At 39.5% G+C, this 8,571-nt stretch overlaps 1 long non-coding RNA gene across 1 annotated transcript; it reads right to left on the bottom strand.

Annotated features, from left to right (window-relative positions):
- Nucleotides 1–1,410: 1,410 nt before the first annotated feature.
- Nucleotides 1,411–6,624, bottom strand: LOC115291616. Its single transcript, XR_003908587.1, has 3 exons — nt 6,545–6,624; nt 3,751–3,855; nt 1,411–1,481 (listed from the first exon to the last, which is right to left on the bottom strand). It is a non-coding gene; the product is annotated as an uncharacterized LOC115291616 (long non-coding RNA).
- Nucleotides 6,625–8,571: the final 1,947 nt, after the last annotated feature.

The following is an 8,571-nucleotide window of genomic DNA, read 5'->3' as shown; positions in this document are numbered from 1 at the left end:
TACCATCACAAAAGCAGCATATTTAGAAGGCACCTCCCATCTGTTGAGAGATACTGAAACTTGAAAGGAAAGGAAATTTGAAATGTGCAAATATAATATGTTCAACATTTTATTGCCTTAAGAGTTCATTTTATTGTCTTGAGGTTTCTTTGTCTCCTTTCCCTGTGTCACATTCTCTGCCACTAGCTGCGGACCTGGTTCTCTCACTCATGTTCACCCAGAGGGGCACACGTGTGGGCGCCTTGTAGGGATTTCTTACTTAAAACTATTTCTTCTCCAAACTGAGAAGAGTCAAGACCTGGATCCACTAACGGATCATTTCCTGACATTTAAAATAAACAATCTGGGAGAGTAATTCAAATGAATATGAGGAGTCTACCAAAACTTCCTAACAAGGGGACGCATAAGGAGGATGCAAAAGTAGGAAGCTTTCTTTTATCGCTTTCTCATGCCAAAAACAGAAGTAGAAAATATGGCACTTATGAAAAACTTTCAAAATATAACAGTTTCAGTTTCAAACTTCTTCCCAATAAATGGAGACACAACAACATTTATATAGGGCTTTATTCTGTATACCGAATTTAAACACCCTACCAAAAGTCTTAAGATATTTCCTGAATAAAAATATTTTTTCTCCCTTCAGGCTGAGCCCTCTGGGTAAGTAGAAAACTTGTGAAACTGGTTCTACTAGCAAACCATACAAACTTCATGCCCTATTTACCACGTTAGAAGAAAGCAACCTTTCTCCTGTTTTCTCATTCTTGTTTTAGCCTGAGCACATGGGTTTTTCTGAAGCTACGCCAGATTCAGATCAAATACTATTAAGGGTAGTGATGACCATGAGCTACTGCACATGTTACCCCGGGCTTCTCCTTCGAGATGCCTTTAAAGTTTCTATCTGGTCCTGTTCTCATGTGAGTGTGTATGTCGGAGCGCCTCTGGAGGATATTAAGTCATTGTCTCATTAATACATGTTGGTGATGTTTATCTATTTCTCTGGATTCTAGCACCCAAGACTTTTGAGATGACCTACTAAGATAAAGATCTAAGTGACAAGTGTTAAAGAAAAAAGACACAATTTGATTGGAAAAGACTTAAGAAGAAAATTCGGGGTTACGTTCTGCAATGTGTCCAGGGTGACTGTTCTGTGGTGCTTACTTTAGAACCCTTGCTGAATTCTTTGTGTTTAGTCCACAATTTAATTTAATTTAATTAGCAAATCAAACACAAAGAATTGAGAATCTATTAGCTGGTGATATCCAAAGAATTCTGAATACTCAGTAAAGGCTTTATGTAGCACAAAAAAAAGGAGTATTTTTCTGCTTCTATTTTTTTAATGTTTTTATTCCACTCTCATTTCTGAGTAAACATCTCTGTACTACAACTCTTGCCTCCACAACTGCTTCTTCCAACCTTGACCTACCTCTCTTTTATTCTTCTCGCCTGTTCTCCGAACTTCCCTCTGGCCCACCATCAAATATCTGATGGAGAAAGGGAATAAAGTCAGGGCATGATAATTTTCAGTCTCATCACCAACCCTGGATTGGATGTTCCTGAAGTTTTTCCTAGTAAAATCAAGTATGCCTCTATTTCAATATTTACTGAGGTAAATATCCTGAAAATGTGAAATGGCTGAAATAAAATAGAAGTGCACTTACCTCTCAAGGAATAAGCTGTGCTGATCTATGCAGGGGTGGGGAGGGCAGTGGGGGGGTTCTGCTCCACTCAGTCATTCAGGAACCAAATCAGAATGAAGGTGGTCCTTGCACTGTCAACACATGGCTTCTAAGGTTTGTGTGGTCATCGCTATTTCAGCTGTGACGAAGAATGGGCTATAGGCATGAGCACACAATTTTTCATGGCAACGCTTGAATGGCAACTATCACTTTTGCTCATACTTCACTGGAAAGAGCTTAGTCTTATGGCCACAACTAGCTGCCAGTGGAAAAGGGAAAATATGGTCCGTGCCTGAGCAGCTTTGACCAGTTATGACTCTGTTTTACTATAGAAGCAGTGGAACACAGATTTGGTGGACAATTTGCAATCTCCACCATACCCTCTAAACCTTTTTATGGTCTTAATCTAAGAACATGAGGATACACTAAAGGTTCAAGAATCAATTCTCCTGGGCCCTTTGTAGAAAAAAACTATTCGTGTAGTTTACATTAGTCATCTGCAATGGAAATGTGTTTGCTTGATGAAATGTTATGGTCCTTTTATGAATTATTATACACAGGTGTGTTATGAGAATAAAATGAGAAAATCTATAAAAGCTGTTTGGGAAAGCTAAGGTAGTATCGTTCTACAGTGTTAGAAATTAAATTGAATTATTTTTTCAAATCTAAGAAGGAGTTAGTTTGGGCCTATGAAATGAGTGCCCAACATTTTCACAGCCACGTAAAATATAATGACTAGCAAATATGAATGTGAATTCAGTCATTCAATGTCATAGCTCTAAGATCATCAAAACTGACTGCCATTTTGGTAGCATCACTGAATTTGGAAGATCAATGAAATTTGAAGACAAAATATACCGTGGAAGCCTGTTAAGACCATCAGTGAATGAACCCTGGATATAGAACATTCAGAAGACTTAAGTTTCACTCAGGGAAGATGGACAAATCAAAGTAGGAGGATAAACAAGAAACAGAGCAAGACTCCTTCACTGGGATCACACACAAAAAAATGCAGATCATAGCAGAATATAACACATTGGTGAGACCCAGTTTTTTAAGAACACTATAATAAGGATATAGAACTCTATGCCCAATCCCGCATAACAGCCCTGATCAATACTCTGATATGTCATGTAAAGAGAACAGCTAAGGTTAGGTAATGGAGGTCCCTTGACCTATTGACCTTGTTACGGCATTAGAGAGTCAACATTTTGCCATTAAATGTCAGATCAATTCCCGATGATTTAAACATTACCCAGAAATCTCTGGCTTCCTGGAATCTTTCATTAAAAAAAAAATTCAAACACTACCATTTTCAAGAGTCTAAGAAATTACTATTTACTACCTGAGCTTAATCCATCTTGCTTTCTCAATTTTTAATGTTCTTGTCTTGATTGGTTTCCAGTATATACATAAATGCCTCTGATTTTTTAAAAAAAACTATATTATTATTATTTTAATGCATACTTATTTTTTTATGTTCAAGGAATAACTTTTGTCTCTAGGATTCTTATAAACAATTTACCATAGACTGACCATTTTCTCATCTAGCCCTTAATAAAATGATTCGTACATTAATTACAGTTACGTATGAGAAGGATTTCCTCCTTTTAGATCAAGTGTGACCCATGTTTAATTTATCCTTTAGCCCATATAATGCTCTGCACTTGGTAGATATTCAATACATAAAGTAGTAACATTTTGGGCCAACTGTGTCTCCACTAATTCAAGGTGGTGGGAGGTAAAAGGAGGCCCCTCCATATGGCTACCATATTAGGGAACCCCTTAATTTTCCTCTCAGGAGTAAAGTAGATCAATGTCTCTGGACCCTCCACAAGGAGAAAGAAATCGTTTTTTCATGGTCCACAAAATGTCGGAACTTCTCTTCGGGCATGCCTTCTGCCTAGCAGTCTGGCATTTAGCACTCGTCAATCCTAACTTGCTCTTTTATATCTCAGGGATCACCAAAATGTTCCTGTGTCCAGAGACTGACATCCCTTTTTGATGGCCGTGTTACTTGACTGACCGATTGAATAAATAAAGGAGCCAACGATTATCATCCCTAGATACCAACCCATTTCCAACTGGCATCTGTCTGCTTGATGGTATCACTTCCATAAGGTATGAGAAATTGTAATCCAAAAAAGCACCTAATTTCGATACGCGTTCCCTTTCAGAGCTGCGGGTGAAAAGAAGGGAGAAGATTGTAGATCCTTGCAGCGCAGCCTCCCACTTCCATCATCCCTGCATACGGTTACTGCTGTCTTGCCTGCCAAAGTTCCATTAGGGGCTCTGGAGCGCCTGGCACTTGTGTGGATACTCTACTAAATGTAATCCCCCAAAGATGACTTATTCTTGCCAGCTGGGTACATCAAACCAAAGAAACAATATCAGACAAATACATGGGCATCTATTTTACCTAAATGTATGGAGGAGGAAAACGGAAAAGGGGGCCTTTTTGCTGGCGTGATTTTCTCCAATCTTTTTTTTTTTTTTTTTCAGTTTTGTTGCCAGTTCAAATATTCATGCCAAAAGAGGCAATATTGCCAGGGACAATAGACAACTGCCGAGACTCCATCAGCCTCTGGCTGCTCCTGGAGGCAAGGTCTTAGCTTCTCAGCTGAGTGGGAATTGTGGGGGTGTAGTTAGAATCAGCAGAGACTAGTTATCTCACAATGTTCTTGCACTCATCTACGGTGGGGCGGGGGCCGCTGGGAAATGGGGTGAGAGGCTCGGCTGCCCTTGGAAGCACTCACACTCCCCCACCTGGAGGGCACATTGTTGGCCTGGCTTTAGGAGAGTTCTCACTGCAGATAATTCACATACTGAATTATTTATCACTGGCTCTCTGGACTATGCCTAACTCTCTGTTCTCCCATTGCCTTAAAGTACAGATGATAAAAGAAGAAAGAAAGGAAGAAAGGAAGAAAGGAAGAAAGGAAGAAAGAAAGAAAGAAAGAAAGAAAGAAAGAAAGAAAGAAAGAGAAAGAGTGAAAGATTAATTTTTAAAAATAGAATTGTCATCACTGCTCTGAATTGAGCCACTTAGAATTTGCATTAGTCCATCACTGAGAATAGTGGCATAATTTTTTTAAGTTTTACATGTGCAACAGATCTTATTGGCATTGATGTTTTCCATTGCAGAGGTAGCTAGCAAACAAGACCCAGTCCTTTATTTATTTCCTTTCTAGATGTTGATGAAGGTAAGTGTCAATGAGGCAGTATTACTTATTTCATGATGACAGTCATGCTTTGCTTGATGACTGTGACCTCCTCCCTCAGGGGATCTTGAGGTTAACATGACTGGAAAGCTACATAGGAAAGAGTGTATTCAGGACTAGAAAATGTGGGAGAAATTTAGTGAATAAAACAGGCTTACAGAGCAGAGAAAACACTGAGTAATTTTGCCCACCAAAACCCAGGATTAACAGTTATTTTCAGCCCACAGGTCTGCAACTTTAATCACCTAATCAGACATATTCTCATCAGAACAATCCCTTGCTCAAATATTAATCACCTGCCTTGGCTGGCCCAGGGAGTGAGGGATGGGTAGAAGGAATGGAGGAGGTTGTAAAGAAGTAAATTACTTTAAAGCAACTGACAGTGGTTGAAGAGACTGGTGGGTAAACATCTGTGATAAGAGTCACATAGAGCTATTAGCACTTTGACCAGGCAGTGACCCTGGACCCTCCACGTCCAGGCCAAGCAGACAGTTAGCCAGCCATCCTGCTCTCCCTCCCCTCCAGCTGTCTCTCCAGGAGGGTCTTAGGCAGGATCATAGAGTCACATCTCCCTTGCATCTCGGAACCAGGAAATAAGAAAATCATTGCTCAACCCATTCCAAACTTGCCACCTTTAAGCTCAGTACCAGGGCCTATTCTGGGCAGCCGCACGGGGAGGGTCTCTTTTGTATAAGAAAAAGAGGACAGAATGTTGGAAGGGAACTCTCCTTGACAGATGGGAAGGAGAGTGGTGTGAGTAACTAACTGGAGGCAATAAAGGTGTTAGCAAATAGCAGGAGGGGAGAGTGGGCTTGCTGGTGACTGGCGCCCCTGCACGCTGAGCCTTGTACACGTGCCAGCGAGCGCTGCCTCTCTGAGCTCGGGTATCAGCAGCATGTGGCTGCGGCAGATTCACAATGTCCTCATTGGCTTTCTCAGCCTCACAAGCATTGGCTGGGTCCCATCCAACTGAGGGGGCCGCCCTCTCTTTGTCACCCTCCTTTCTAATACCTTTTTCCTGGTCATCCTTCCTTTCTTTGTCCTGGTTCTTTTGTTCTTCTCCTCCCTATCCCTTATACCTCTGTACATGATATTTCCCTTTTCTTTGGGGACTTGTGTCTTTTCTAAAGTAAGAAGAGCCTCATCCTCAGTGTCAAGCCCCATGTGATATAGCCAGTTACCCTGAAGATCACAGCCACCTAGCCCTGTCCTCCATGTTAAGAAAACCCCACTGTTGCTGAGAATTGTATATCTACATAGTGTTTAAACATGCATCAGAGCAAGGATTCTTGAACAAAAATCTAAGAGTCTAAGGATTCTCTTAGATGCTTATCACCTTCTCTCAACTCCATTCCATTTTATAACCAGGCAAATTATGACTTGGAAAAGTTAAATGAGTTCCCAAGATTATACAATCAGCAGGGTGAAGGGATTACTTAGAACCCAGACCTCTTGACTCCCTAACCAGCGACTTTTTTCCATTTTATAAATTTTAATGTAAAAATAGAGACCCCTATGCTACATAGGGAAATATTTCTTACTTCCAGTCATGTTTGAATCCCCCACTACTGAAGGAAGTACAGCTAATGAATCAGAGATGCCCTTTTGTTCTCCTATTAATTATCTGACCTTAAGGAAATCACTCACCTCCCTGGTGCTCAGTATTCTCCTTCACAAATGAGCGGGCTAGAAAGATCAGCTAGGGTTGCCTCTTGCTCCAAAATTCAAAGACCCTGTAGACTTCATTTCTTCCTCCAGAATACCGGTCATTTCTAGGTAAATAGAGTTCTCAATTCTTTCTGCTAAAAGAGGTTAAGTAAATCAAAAGGAAAGTTCGGGCTGTGCTTTTGGCCTAAATTATAACTTTGTGACCAGAGATGAAGGAAGTTAATAGCAATAAGAAAGCTTCCAGGGTCTACCATTTACAATTTAAATACTTCACTTGGAAGGTTAAAAGTTCAAAGTTGAGTCATAGTCTGAGGTGGCTCTGCTCTTTCTTTTTAATTATCTGAGGTCAGGAAGTTAATAATACCAGAAATCCCCAGTGGAGACCTCTTGTGCACTGCGTGAACTTTAAACTTGCTTTTTTTTTTTTAAGGGTAAAAAGTTCAGTAAAAACACAGTGGACTTTTCCTCTTTGCCTCCACCCATTCATCCCCCAAGGTCAAAAGTTGAACTGTAAAACAGAAACCCTTGTTCTCTGATCCACATTTAAACAGATCACTTATTAAAAAGTAAACATTCCAAATGCAAGCAAGATCCAAAATGAATCTGTTCAATAAAAATGAAAATATTGTAATAAAATGAGTGTTTGATCTTTATCACTTGCCTTGGGATTGAACATCAGAAAATATTTTCTTATTTTTTGAATCTCAGGGAAAGAGGAGTCACAAAAGCTCTTTCCTCACCTACCTCTGCCCTGAGATTAGCATATCTGGAAAAGATAAACCTAAGACATTTTTAAATAGTTGTATTTACAATCTTATCTTAAGGCATTTTCTGCAACTAATTCTACACCATTTATGTCTTTTTATTTGTTTTGCTCAAACAGTACAAGAACCACAAAATGTGGCTTAACTCAGAGCAATTTAAAGAACTGTGAAATTAAGAAATATTTGCTAAACACGGCGGGGGATGTGGAGAGAATAAAGAAATGGGTGAATAAATTCAATAAACCTTGTGGAAATAAGGAATGGAATATATCTGAGATATTCAAAATGGTAAAGCTCAAACATGAAGCCAAGAGGACAGCTATCGAGGTCTATATATGTATTTAATAAAAACAAAACTAGTTTCCTTGAAGTGACAGTGGCGTTTAAGAAGTATGAAAGAGCCATCAACTGAATGTTAACCCAATCCAATAATCTCACTTAGAAAAACTCCCTGAACCACCATCAAATGAAGCTGCTATTGCATGCACCCTAAGTGTCCTTTTCTAATAAAGTAAATGATATACGTGTCCTTTTTTTCTATGTGTACCTACTGAAAATGCTTTTACTTGCTTTAAAAAAAGAGAAAATCCTACCAACAATTGTTCCAAACAATTTTTAAGATAGTCCCTTTGTCACAATTTTTCTATCCAAATGAGGGTAATAACGCCTGTTTTACTACCTTAATAATTTTTGTGAAGATTAGAGAAAAAAGTACAGAAAATGGTGAGAACCTTGAAATAAAGATATACAATAAACACATTCATAATAAACACTTTTCACTGCTGTCAGTTTTGACAATGTCAAAATGTTGGACTTTCTGATTAATTTTAATACAAATTTAAGCTAGAAGATATGGCTTTGAAGAGGTCATGACCTCGACCCGTTTACCCAGAGGTAGTTTTCACTTCTGGATGCAGCTGGATGATGCAGACTCAGGAATGACAGCCACAGGAAGGAAGTGGGGAGAGCACACAAAGCTACTTCCTCTTGTTAGGACTCCCCACTCAGCAGCTGTAAGGAAGGGTGGAAATTCCTCATGAGTCAAAGTGTGACTTCAAAGTGAGGGATAAAGTTTGAGAGACGTGATCATATTGATTAGGATGTTGACCAAAGGAAGTCACTGCATTTAGGAGAGCGTTCAAGGAAAATCAGGGATTAAGTCAGATCAGGAAGTGAAGATGTGGACACTGCTGAGACATGTAGACTGATGTTACTTTCATGACAATAACTTCTGGTTTCAGT

Source organism: Suricata suricatta, chromosome 5 (assembly GCF_006229205.1).
Source record: "Suricata suricatta isolate VVHF042 chromosome 5, meerkat_22Aug2017_6uvM2_HiC, whole genome shotgun sequence".
Classification (NCBI taxonomy): domain Eukaryota; kingdom Metazoa; phylum Chordata; class Mammalia; order Carnivora; family Herpestidae; genus Suricata; species Suricata suricatta.
Note: the sequence above shows the minus strand (reverse complement) of the source record. Positions and strands in the feature narration are given on the sequence as shown.